The following is a 13,350-nucleotide window of genomic DNA, read 5'->3' as shown; positions in this document are numbered from 1 at the left end:
TTCTCTCTCTCACACACTCTGATGAGTCTGGTTAAAGGTTTGTCAATTTTGATAATCTTTTCAAAAAACCAACTCTTGATTTCATTGATCTTTTATATTATTTTTCTAGTCTTTATTTTGTTTATGTCCACTCTGATCTTTATTATTTTCTTCCTTGTAGTTACTTTGAGCTTTGTTTGCTGTTCTTTTTCCAGTTTCTTTAGGAGTAAAGTTAGACTGTATAGTTAAGATTTTCTTATTTCTTCAGGAAGGCCTGCATTGCTATGAATCCCCCTACCCCCCACTGCTTAGGACTGCTTTTGCTGTGGCCCATAATTTCGGGTCATTGTATTTTTGTTTTCCTTTGTTTCAAGGTATCTTTTGATTCTTCTTTGATCTCATTGTTGGCCCATTCATTATTTATTAGATGTTATGTAGCCTCCATGTGTTTGCGTGTTTTTCAATTTTTTTCTTGTAATTGAGTTCTAATGTCATACCATTGTGGCCAGAGAAGACACCTGATGTAATTTCAATATTTTAAAATTTATTGAGACTTGTTTTGTGGCCTAACATGTGGTCTATATTGGAAAATGTTCCATGTGCACTTGAAAAGAATGTGTATTCTGCTGCCTTGGGGTGAAATGTTCTAGAAATATCAATTAAATCAATCTGGTTGAGTGTGTCATTTAAGGCTACTGTTTCCATGTTGATTTTCTGTCTGGAAGATCTGTCCATTGGTATCAGTGGGGTGTTGAAGTTCCCCATATGACTGTGTTACTGCTGATCTTGCCTTTATGTTGGTCAATACTTGTTTTATATATTTCAATATTTGCTTTGTATATAATATCTTTTTTCATCTCTTCATTTTCAGTCTATGTGCTTCTTTTGATCTGAGGTATTTAATCCATTTACATTTAAAATGATTATTGATAGGTACATAGTTATTGCCATTTTATTATTCATATGTTTGATCTTCATTTGTTTGTTTGTTTTCTCTTTTCTTCTGCTTAAAGTAGTCCTTGTAACATTTCTTGTAATACAGTTTTGGTGGCAATGAATTCCTGTAACTTTTTCTTGTCTGGGAAGCTCTTCATCTGTTCTCTAATTCTAAATGACAGATTTGCTGGGTAGAGTAATCTTGGTAGTAGGTCCTTGCTTTTCATTACTTTGAATATTTTCTGCCAATCCTTTCTGGCCTGAGAAGTTTCTGTTGAAAAATCAGCTGACAGTCTTATGGAAGCTCCCTTATAGGTAATTAACTGCATTTCTCTTCCTGCTTTTAAGATGCTCTCTTTGTCTTTAACCATTGGCATTTCAAACATGATACGTCTCAGTGTGAGCCTCTTTGAGTTCATTTTTTTGGGAGTCTGTGCACTTCCTGGGCTTGTATGTCTATTTCCTTCACCAAGTTAGGGAAGTTTTCTGTTATTATTTTTTCATATAGGTTTTCAATTTCTTGCTCTCTCTCTTCTCCTCCTGGTACCTCTATGATGTGAATGTTAGTACACTGATTTTGTCCCAGAGGTCCCTTAAACTACTCTCATTATTTTGGATTCATTTTTCCTTTTGCTATTTTGATTGAGTGATTTTTGCTATGTTATCTTCTAAATCACTAAATCAATCCTCTGCTTCATTTAATCTACTGTTGATTTCTGTAATGTATTTTTCATTTTAGTTATTGTATTCTTCATTTCTGACTGGTTTCTTTTTTATGTCTTCTATGTCTAGGTTTATGTTTCCTGTCTCTTTATTGAAGTTCTCCCTGAGATCATTGAGCATCCTTATAGCCAGTATTTTGAACTCCGTGTCTGATAGATTGCTTGTCTCTATTTTGTTTAGTTCTCTTTCTGGAACTTTGTTCTATTCTTTCATTTGGGATATGTTTCTTTCTCTGCCCATTTTGGCTACCTCATTGTGTTTGTTTCTATGTATTAGGTAGAGTTGCTATGTTTCCTGGTTTTAGTAGAGTAGTCTTATGTAGTCACTGTCCTGTGGGGCCCAGTGGCGCAGTCTCCCTGGTCACCTGAGCTGGGTGCTGTAGGTGTGTCTTTTGTTTGGGTTGTGTGTGCCCTCCTGTTTTGATTGAGCTTGGTTGCTGTTTGCAGTCAATGAGAGGTATTGACCCTCAGGCTGATTGGTTGTGAGGACTGGCCGTGACTACAGTGGAGGAGTTGTTGTGCAGTAGCTGACCCTACAGAGCAGAATTAGCTTTCACAGGGCTCTTGTGCCTGCTTAGCTTGCCATTTATGTGTGTCATCCATGGAGGCAGCCAGGTGGTACTCCAGCAGTTCTGTGTCTCTGCCCCTCTTACCAGGCTCCATGTGACTTTTTCTGTATGTCCTCAGTTATAGGACTTCTGTTCAGCTATACTTCAAGTGATTCTCAATGATTGTTGTTCTGTAGTTTAGTTGTAATTTTGATGTGGTTGTGAGAGGAGGCAAGCACAGCATTTACCTACTCCACCATCTTGAGCTGAAATCATCAAAGTTTTGTTTACTTTTGTCTTTTTGTTTCAAGTGGAAGAAGTCCTTTAAACATTTGTTGAAATGTAGGTCTCATGGTGGTAAATTCCCTTAGCTTTTTTCTTTTTGTTTTAGTGTGGGAAACCATTATTTTCCCTTTATATAACTTTGCTAGATGGAGTAGTTTTGGCTGGTGATTTATCTCTCAATATTTTGAATATATCATTCTACTTTCTCCTGGCCTGTAAAGTTTTTGCTGAAATATCTGATGGTAGCTGGATGCTGATGGGGTTTACTTTGTAGGTTACTCTCATTTTCCCCCTGGCTATCTTAAGAATTCTTTCTTTATCATTGACTTTTGATGGTTTTAATGCAATTTGGCTTGGAGTAGGTCTTTTCATGTTGAAGCAATTCAATTTTCTGTTAGCTTCTTGTACTTGTATGTCCAGTTCCTTCCCTATGTTTGGAATGTTCTTATCTATTATTTCTTTGAAGTGGGCCTCTTTTTTCCTTCTCCTTGTCTTTTCCTTCTGAGATACCCATTATCCTTTCTAATGGAGTCAGATAGTTCTCATAGTGTTCTTTTATTTTTTAAAAATATCTTATTTCTCTCTCTTCTTCCATCTGAGTCATTTCTAGGTTTGTATCTTTGAGCTTACTAATTCTCCTATCCATATGGTCTGCTTCATTTCCAGTGCTTTTCAATGCATTCTTCATCTCCTTTGTTGAGTCTTTCAGCTCCAAAATTTTAGTTCAGTTCTCTTTTAGAGGTTTAATCTCTTTGGTATTGTACTCCTTCTGTTTATTAGTTTTATTTCTGAGCTCATTGAATTGATCTCCTGAGTTTTCTTGTATCTTGTTGAGTTTTTTCAGGGCTGCTGCTTTGAATTCTCTATTATTCAGATCACAATTTTCCATGACTTTGAGTTTGGTTTCTGGACAATTGTCATTTTCTTTTTGTGACACCATGTTACCTTGGTTTTTTGTGGTATTTGATGTGTTGTTCCTTAACTGGCACATTTGAAGTGCTGAACACTTTGCTTATTTAAGCACCATTTTGATTATAGGATTTAGATCTTGTATTGTTGTTTTGTATTATTATTTATTTATTTTTTCAAATTAAATTCAGATTTGAAGAGATAATTTATTAAGAGACTTCTAGTTTGTAATTTCCTTGAGGATTATAAAATCCTTTTGTGGCATTTTTGGTTGTGACTTCTCATATTCTTTGAAGTCTGAGGTCTCACTTCAGACTGGAAGCCAATAAAAAACATGAGTCCATTTCATGCTCAGAGTTTCTTTTGCTCATATATCCAAGTTGAGGTTTTTTTCATGTATTTATAATCAGTTTCTTTTAAGTGTTTCACCTTTCCTGAAGGAATGATAAATGCCCATATTTTAGCTAGTTATTTTTGGAAACATAAAAATATTTCTTCCTTAGATTTATTTTCCAGGGTTTACTCATTTATTCACATTCTTTCACTAAGAAGACTACTGCATTCAAATTCTTAGTTCAATAAATATCATCACAAGAATTCTTCACAGAGATTTAAAAATGCACCGAGGAGATGAGATTGTCAAGAACAGGAATTCTGCTACCTATATATTGTCAACTCTTTTATGCAACCACTTATTTATATATCAGAAACATAAGCACATCCAACAGAGCAAAGAATGCTTCCTGCTAGCTTGTAATTCATTGATGTATTATCCTAGGGAGCCCTATGAAAGAAATGTGCATGGCTAAAACATAAAGGCACATTCAATGCCCAGAGGGAAAAAAAAAAAGGACTCATCTGGACCATGGTGTACCTGTCTACATTTGCTGAGTTCAACCCCTAAAAACATCTAGTGTGGCGAAGAGAAAGAATGAGAGCAAATTAACTTTCATTTTCCAGCGGGGGAAATGGGAGATACTCAGGAGTGCATCAGTCACTCCAACACTCGCTGCACTGACAGCATTCATCCGAGTGCACAAACTTCTGTGTGGGCAATGCTGGTGAAATTTATTTCTCGGAGTGAGTTTACTGCTTATGTTCAGGGTGTCTCATCTTTCTGGCAATCAGGATAAATTGTGTCTCAGTAATAACATTGTAGCAAGCTATTCTTTACTGTGAGGAGCCGATAATGACTGTGTCTTACATTTGCATTAATTCTGACAAGATTTACTGGTGCTTGCTGATCTGTAAATTTCAAAATGGCAAACAGCAGCAAAGGTCAACACAGCGATAATATTAATAGCTTTAGAAAAAGGTTGAGAGACCCAGAGATTCAAGATGATAGCCTGGGTGAGAGAGAAATTTAGTGAATGTTTTTGTCATCTATTACTTCACTCTTTCTTTTATAAAGTAACTATAGTACCCTAATAAAAGAAGCAGGAGGTCACAAAGATCAATAATATAGGATGAAGTTTAATCATATATAACAATTGATCCAGAATCTATATCCTATAAAAAACAATTGGAAAATATGGTGAGAAGAGGGAGATCCTTGGATATTATAGTTTTTAGCTATAGCACATACTTGGATTTTTTTTTTTAAGGTTGAGGACAACTCAGTAACTCAGTAACACTTTAATACTTTCCTTCGTAATATATTTCTCACTAAATGGGAAACTCAGAGCTAGGAAAGCATGTTTAAATATAAAGAGATATTGTCATCTTGATTCTTTAGATTTCTAATGAGAGAAATGTGTTCCACATCATACTGAATTTACATCTTGTGGAAATTGTTGCTGTTACCTCTAGCATGATGAGTTAGCCATTCCTTCTTCTCTATCATTTCTTACCCAGATGGCACACAAGCTTCTTCCTGTTGATGTCCTGTAGTTTATTTGTGTACTTATCACTATCCTTTTCTAAACCCTACTGTCTACAGGGTAGGAATTGTGTGTTTTTCATCTAACAGAGTACCCAGCTTATAACAGGTGCTCCATAACTATTGCAGTGAAAGCCAGAATGTCAGAATGCATCTTGACAACTGTGTACTTTGTGGTCAGACACCTCTTTGTTCCACAGATGAGAAGAGGGATCAGATAATTTTAGGGTATGGAACAAGAGGTTCCTGTGGGAGAGATGTTGAATAGCTCAAATGTGTACCACATCCAGACTGGAATCACCGCCAGGCAATTGACCAAAATAGTCATGTGTGGTTTGACTAATCTAGCTATCCATCTTGAATAAAAGCTGGATGAGTTCTTTAGGCATCTTAAAAATCACAGAAGAATGGATGTAGAATAACTAAATCCACTGCGTGGGAAGAGAATTAAGTAAAGTTTGCTCTCTAGTTAAGTGGTATTATATCCAGTCGATTATAAATGATATAGAGAGCTCTTGTGTAAAGACTGCTTTTTCTCAGTAAAGATTTGGAGAAAATTCTGAAGCAGATTAAAATCATTTGTTTTTGCTGTGTATGAACTTTCTTTTTATTCTGTTGTTTCAAGGCTCCTAGGTCCTGTGGTGATCTGAGCCAAGATTTTGATTACACTAGAACTCTTACTATTCTTTGCAGAAAAATCTCAGTCTTTACTAGAGTCTTTATCAATTTGAGTCTGAAGATAGTTTGATCCTACCAATGAATTGGTACAAATGCTCTTAGATAAATTCTCTGTTTTTGGTCCTGCAATTTTTGTCTTTCTTTGATAGTATAAGGCATGGCCTCTGTGGGGAAGAGACTTCTCTTCACAGCAGGTCCACTGTGGTAGAGTGAATTACCACCACTAATTCTTCACCTCTTCCTCTATCCATGTCCTTTGTTATGTAGATAGAAGTTCTTCTAAGGTTGGCCAAGTGTGCTCCATCTCCAACTTGGAGCTTGATCTGGGGCTTTGCTTTGGTGAATGGGATATTAGCAGGCACGAAACAAGCAAAGACTTGAAATGAGCTTCCATGGTTAGGATTTTCCCTCTTGTGTCTTTGCCACTGTTATGTGAAGAGTTTCCCTTAGACAGCTGCTGTCCTTTCAGCATGGGCGCTAGAATGAACATACTTAATGCAGATCTGAGCCCAACCTACATAGAACAGACAAGCCCAGTGGGATCTGCTGATTGAAGCAGATTCAGCTGTCTTCCCAACATGTGAGCAGCAGTCAGGTGAGTGAAAATAAATGGTGGCTGCTTGAAGGTAATGGCTCTGAACCGGGTGCGATTCTGCCCCTCCAGGGACATTTGGTGGTCTGGAAACATACTTGGTTGTCACAATTTGAGGGATGCTATGGGCATCTAGTGGGTGGAAGCCAGAGATGCTGATAAACATCCTAAAATGTACAGGATAGCTCCCCACTACAAAGAATTGTCTGGCCTTAAAATGTCAATAGTGCTGCTGTGAAGAAATCCTATTTTAAGGTATTAGCTAATTGATATACTTACCATCTGCCCTCTTCCAATAAATTCTCTCTGGCCTAGTAGAGTCAAAATTGGTCAGAGTCCAGAATGACCATTGGACCAAGGTTTGCTGGTGAACAGAATTTTATACCTTCAAGGGCATGACCATATTCTATGTGCTCTATTGTGTTTTTTGTCACAATACTAAATGGATGTAGGCAGGGCTCTTGGGGGATAAATTCACCTATCTTTCTCTATTTTTCTTCTTTTCTTTTTCTAGGATCTCTTCTGAATTTTTTGCTCACTCGTGTTGTCTCTTTTCGGATGATCTTCAACTTGCCTCCAGGTCCCATGATATAGGTTAGAATCAATTAAGCATGAGGGATTTCTACTACTTGCTCAGCTGTAAATACAATGGTACTTTGGTTTCCATTCTGCTGTTTTTCTTATTGTATAGGGCTCCGCCAGGAACCCCACAGGAAAGAAGTTATTTGACATGACAGGCAGTTCTTGGTCTCAAGTGGCAATACCATCAAGTAGCCTGAAACCTGTCCCTGAGATCCTCACAGGCTCACAGCTGTTCAATTGTCTGGTAAAATGTTAAATTCTATAGAAGTTCAAAGAAGGAGGTGTGAAAATCACTGGCAGAGACTTCATGGAAAAAATAGGAAACATTCAACAACTATTTGTTGAACCAATTTCAAATAGGTACAGTTGGCTTTTAAGCATTTAACAACTATCAAAATGTAAGTGTAGACTCAACATTTTTTTCTGATGATGACTCACTGCTTTCCAATATAATAAGCTTGTGGCTTTACCCTTCCATGGTATTGTGTCTGCTCTTTTTTCTGCATCAAATTCATTCCCCTGTATTTACAGACCCCTTTACACTTTAATGTTTGTAACCAATCGCTAATGCTTGGTCTTTTCTAACTGTGCTATTTTCTCTTCCTTTGAACTTACTAGAATTGCATTTGTGTATTTCTTAGTGTCTTAAAATTCCTGATAGATATTAATTTTTGGGATTCAGGAATGAGAAATTGGAATTCCCAAGAAATTCTAAGTAATTCTTAAAATACTTCATACTTTTTATGCTATGGATTTCTCTAAAAGTTGTGCAGTAAATATGAAATATTAATTTAGGACTATTACAAGAAGAATAGCCTATAGTAAATATTCAAACACTGGAAAACACCAGCCAACATTATTCAGTAGTGTTCAAATAAGGTTACATTTGGATCTCTAAGTGATATTAACAGTACTACACAGAATCACCTGTCAAAATTGCCAACTTTGGGCTGGCCGAGTGGCGCAGTTGGTTAAGAGCTCGCTCAAGAATTTGAGCTCTGAGCAACAGTGGTTCAAATCCCAGCCTGAGCTGAGCAGCCGCTGAGCTGCCAACAAGTGGCAGGATGACTCAGCTAAAAAACAAAACAAAACAAAACAAAAGCCAATTTAAGGACTTATTTTCGTTCCATAACTTGTTATTTCTTAGAATTTCACTCATAGGATTTGTTTACAGTATACAATGAATGTAAACCTGTTAATATTTATTTTATTTGAATAAAATGACCTTTAGCATAGATAGGGCCATGAATACACACTTAACAGCAAGGCAACATCTATAAGACTGACTGACTGAACAGATTAAGAACCCTTCTCTCCACTTGCTTCTGCCCCAGTTCCTAGAAATGCAGATTTTAATCTTCCACCCTGTGAGTCAGTGTTTTCTGTCTTGTTTTCAACTTGACATCAGTAGTATCTCTCATCAGTAATACCTCTATTAATTGTTAAATTTTAACTTTTTGTGGGAGAATTATAATGCTTTTCTATCTTTTTGATTTCTTGACTGATTGTTATTGGGATTTGGGATTTGGCAAAACATAGGTTCCTGAAGAAATGCCAGGAAGAAATTCCAACATAGATATACGAGTGCCTCTACTTACATAGCTTGTCTCCTATAGGCACATTCAGACTTCTATGTGATATTTGTCTGCTTTTGTGAAGAGGACCAATGTGCTAAATGTAGGCCTTTACCAAGATTAATCTAAGAATTGAGAAATGTCAAGTTGCAAGTGGTAGGGAATAGGATGGAAGTAAGTGAATTTAGATAGAAGTAAATCACAGAATGTTAATAGGCTAATACAGATTTGAAGAGACCTGGAGTAGGGAAATGGCTTGGTAGTGACTTAATAAAGACAATAGAGTAGAGAGAGTGGTTTAGGATCTGAGATATTAAGCATGGAGACTAACAGAGTTGTGCAGTATTAATAGAAATGTGGAAGTTGCAAAAGAAGGATAACCCTTAGGAAGTGCAAGCCAATGTTCCAGGAACTGTTCTACTCACTTTCATATATTATTTAATTTAGAAATAGCTTCAGTCAAAAAGTGAAGGTAATATGTTCGGAAACGAAATCTAGATTTGGAGGAGACAGAACAGTGAGTGGTGATGTCCAATTGGCAATTGGAAATATAGGACTTGAATATAGGTGAGAGGTCAAGGTTGGTTATGCGGATGTGTTTTTGAGTAATAAGCATAGGCTCATGACCTCTGGTGCTAACAACATGACCCTTAGCCTTCGATTTAAGTGGGCAAATGACTTTTGGAAATTTTTGGAATATAATCAAATTGCTCTTTTAAAAATCAATGTCATGGATGATTTATTATTAGAATCAAGGAATGAGCAGCAACAGATATGGTTTTAGGCTTAGATATCAAGTTTCAACCCTATTCTCAATTCTTACGTTGGTTCTGTGAGTAAGTAATTCACTCTTGGCTCTAAAAGAAGTCAGAGGGAAGAATTATGATCTGAACTCTCTGACCCCAGGAATTTTCCCCACTGACATCTTTGGGACCTGAAATATAACCTAGTTAGGAAAAAAATTGTGAGAAAGGAAGAGTCACCTGTTAATATAATTAGTAAGCATGATTAGGATAGGCTTGGTCAGGGATAGTGTTAGTATATTTGTTAGCAAAATTTTTTCTCCTAGAAGAAAAATTAAAAACTGATGAAGAGATTAGGAGAAAAGTAAGAAAGTGGTTAGAATGTGAAAACACTCCTGACCTTTTGCTCTCTGACTTTTCTCACCCCATTTAATTTTCAGTTGCGTGTTTGTCCTCGCTCCTTAAATTCCTTTTTTTCGTGACATCTGTATTTATAGCTGTTCTTTTGCAAAATGCTATACCCTGCTTGTGTGAGTCTGATGTTTCTCCTATAAATATGTGATGAAAGTAGCTTCTCTCTAAGCTGCATCAAGAATATTTCCCTCACAAGCACAGAGATAATGCAGTTAAGATGCATTAACAGAACTAGGTGTAAATGAAAGCTATTCTTCATATCATACACCCAGCACTCTTCTTTTAAAGGACAGTGAGTTTATTATTCAAAGCCATATTTAACTAGAAGGATTTTTGCCAGCGTTAGCCACTCAGCCACAGCAGAAATGAAAATTGTATGCTGCTTCTAGCCCAAGTGCAACTGCCATATTGAACATTTTAGCAGATTGTATTAATGCTATGTACCCATGCTATGATTATAGAGAATCCATTATGAGAAGTTTTCTAAGTTACAGGCCAACGAATGCATTGAATTTCAGTCAGCTATGGCACATGTTGAGTTGTAATTATTAATGGAGGCTCCATACCCTTCCTTGAAGGGTGATCATAACAACTCAGTGGCCCTCTGTTCTTTGTGTTGCATGTATTCTTTCAGTTTAAGTGACCACATTAGAATCTCCTGTTAATTTTTGTCCAAACTCATTTTACTATCAAATAAATGATGTCATTTTGGAATAATTTGTTCAGCTACTATGATTTTAAGGTTTCCATTTTTGTTCACTGAACAAATTCTTAATTATCTCAGGGCAATTGAAATGCTCCACAAATCTTTGTGCAGTCTAAGTTATTTCTGTGAATAATGCACACACTAACCTCTTGGGAGCCCATCTATATTTGAAAGATTTGCTAATGGGCTGCTTCTTCCCCTCGCACATATGCTGGTTTATAATTTACAGCAGCCCTTCAGGAGCTGTGTCTAATCCCACAGCCCTGCCGCACATCTCAGCACACAGCTCTCAGCCGCCACAAATCCCTGGCTGGGAACTCTCTGTTCTCTTCCTTTCCTGTAGCTTATGGTATTTTGTTTCTATGGTTTTAGTATTTCCAGTTATTTAATTGATCCAAAACATGTTAAGTTTTATGTCATTAAAAATCTTTCAATGACTTTCTTCTCTGAAGATATTGATTTACACCCTCTATAATATTTTTACTTTTCATCCCCAAACATGTGGGTTATCATCATTTCTTTGTATAATCAAGTGATGGGTTCAGGAGTCAAAACAAACGGAATGTTCTGAGAGTAATTTTTATAGCTGCTTCTCCCATTGCTACTCATTACCACCCACCTGTGTGCCAGATCCGCTCCCTTCTCTGCCATTGCAATTTCTCTTCAAATCAAGGATGACTCTCTTTGGGAATAGCAGTTGTCTTTTGTCCTTGTGGTTCTTAGGCACATGTTCACACTTGGATTTGTGGAGTGGAAGAAAGCCAAATTAATTACACTTTATTCTTTCCGATTTTGACAGGCATTTTTGAACAGGCTTGCCATCAAACTAGTTGAAAGCCTCCTATATTAGGGGCCTCTATTAAAGGAACTGAACTGTTTTATGTTATTTTTAGTTTCAAAATTCCCAAGTAATTTAGAGGACTAAATTTAGAAATATATTTTTAGCATTTTATTTTCTAATCAGTTTTATTTTTACCCTAAATTCAGCTCAGTATCTCTTTGTGATTTTTTATCTTTTCTGCTATTTTATTGACTTTTATAATTGCTCATTTTCCTTCATCCTGCTTCCAGTTAGATGCAAACTGGATATGTTAGCTTTGGTTCTGAAACTGGCAAAGCTTTTGGATCTCTTTCTTTCAAGAGGAAGTTTTTCTTAGAACTATCTTCCGCCTATTGAATTTAGAGCATACCCTGTAATGGGACCATTTCACTTAATAATGAACCTTTTTTTTTTCTTCACATTGCTTCAAATTTTATTTTGTTTTTCTTGGTATAATCCTAAGAATTGTATATTTTAAAGAACACATTATGTTCTCTGTCCCTGATATGTGAAAGTTAGTTTTTGCATTTGTGCTTTAGTTAATTAAAAGCTGTTTGTTTGCAAAAAAGAACACGTCATCAAGAGCAAGTCCTTTGTTACACTAGTCATTCTTCTAGATCTTTTTGCTGTTTCTTGAGCTTTGTCACATTCTTGGGGCTATCTCAAAACCATTCAGTTGCCTATCAAGAAGGGAGATTTGGACTGCCTTGAACACAGCAATGTGAGATCCCCATGGAAATATAGCATTAGACCATAATGACTAATTTACATTAGTAATACAACATTCTCCCTTTCCTATTAAACTTTTTGTCAGAAGAAATGATTAATCATGTGACATTTTCTTTTTCATTACATTCTCTGCCATGAGACTATAAGACTGTGAAATGCCTATTACATTTTATGAATTATGGCGAGTGCAGTAACATTTTTATTTTTATTTTTATTTTAGGAATGGTAAGTCAACTATGAGCAAATATTTTATTCAAACATTAAAAGAGAAAAAAAACACTTTGGAGAGCATACAGAAAAGGTAGTTGATGTTGAATCACATAAAACGGAACTTTAGGGAGTCTAACAAAAACGCACCTTTGGTCAACTTTGCTTAAATTCCTCATTTTGACTTTCCATCCCAGTGCACATGGAAATGACAGCTGCCGTGAGAGGTGTGGAGTTGGAGACTCCGGGACAATCAGAGGGTGTGGAGGTTAGCCTCTGGCAGTTTCTTGATCTTTTCTAGGTCTCATTTTCATCTCTTGCTATCACTAAGGAGTGCGGGTAGCCCATAGCAACCTGCTCTGTGAAGAGGCCCGTGAGGTGTCTTCCCCTTCTGAGCTGTGGTGAAAGACTTGGGCTTGTGATCCCTGTGGCCCAGTTCCCTGAAGGTTGAAGGTGGGTGACAGGCCCCAGCTGATGTGGTCCGCAGCCACGATGATGCTGTTCTTTCCACAAGCCAGGCCCCGGATTCTCCAGCAACTCAGGTCCTGCCCAGCCTTCGGGGACACAGTACATTCACAGGACGTGTTGGTGGCTCCGCAGAAAAACAGACCACCCTGGTCACTGACAACGAAGGATCAGGTAGAGCCGGTGTAGATCTGGGGAAGTCCCACAGCTTCTCCAGGCGAGGTGCCATCTCGTCCTTCTACTTGCGTGTTCTAGCCGGCCATAGCCTTGGAAGCCCCAGGAGAAAACGCGCCTCTGGGAGTCCAAGGCCAGCGCGTGGTTAGCGCCCAGGCCACATCGTACAATCGTGTTTGAGACTGGCAATATCTGCCCGTCTTTCTGAATGAAGATGGCCCCTCGCCGGGGTACCAGCTCACGGTCGTACTCTATCCGCTGCGCCTGGGTGATGAACTTCCCGTCCGAGTTGTGTCCCAGCTGACCGTGTTCAGGGCACCTAAAGGAAGGGAGGTTTCCTTTGCAGTCCATTATCACACTGAATTCAGCCCCTTTTGGTAATTAGTTGACGGTGGTACAGTATCTGCG

The 13,350-nt window shown here is 37.5% G+C and overlaps 1 pseudogene; it reads right to left on the bottom strand.

The window, feature by feature from the left end:
• Nucleotides 1-12,556: 12,556 nt before the first annotated feature.
• The window catches only part of LOC109371992 (protein RCC2 pseudogene), a 12,104-nt pseudogene continuing 11,310 nt past the window's right edge, over nucleotides 12,557-13,350 (bottom strand).

This window comes from Hipposideros armiger, unplaced genomic scaffold (assembly GCF_001890085.2).
Source record: "Hipposideros armiger isolate ML-2016 unplaced genomic scaffold, ASM189008v1 scaffold_608, whole genome shotgun sequence".
Classification (NCBI taxonomy): Eukaryota; Metazoa; Chordata; class Mammalia; order Chiroptera; family Hipposideridae; genus Hipposideros; species Hipposideros armiger.
The sequence above is the reverse complement of the archived record's forward strand: the minus strand, read 5'-3'. Positions and strand labels throughout refer to the sequence as shown.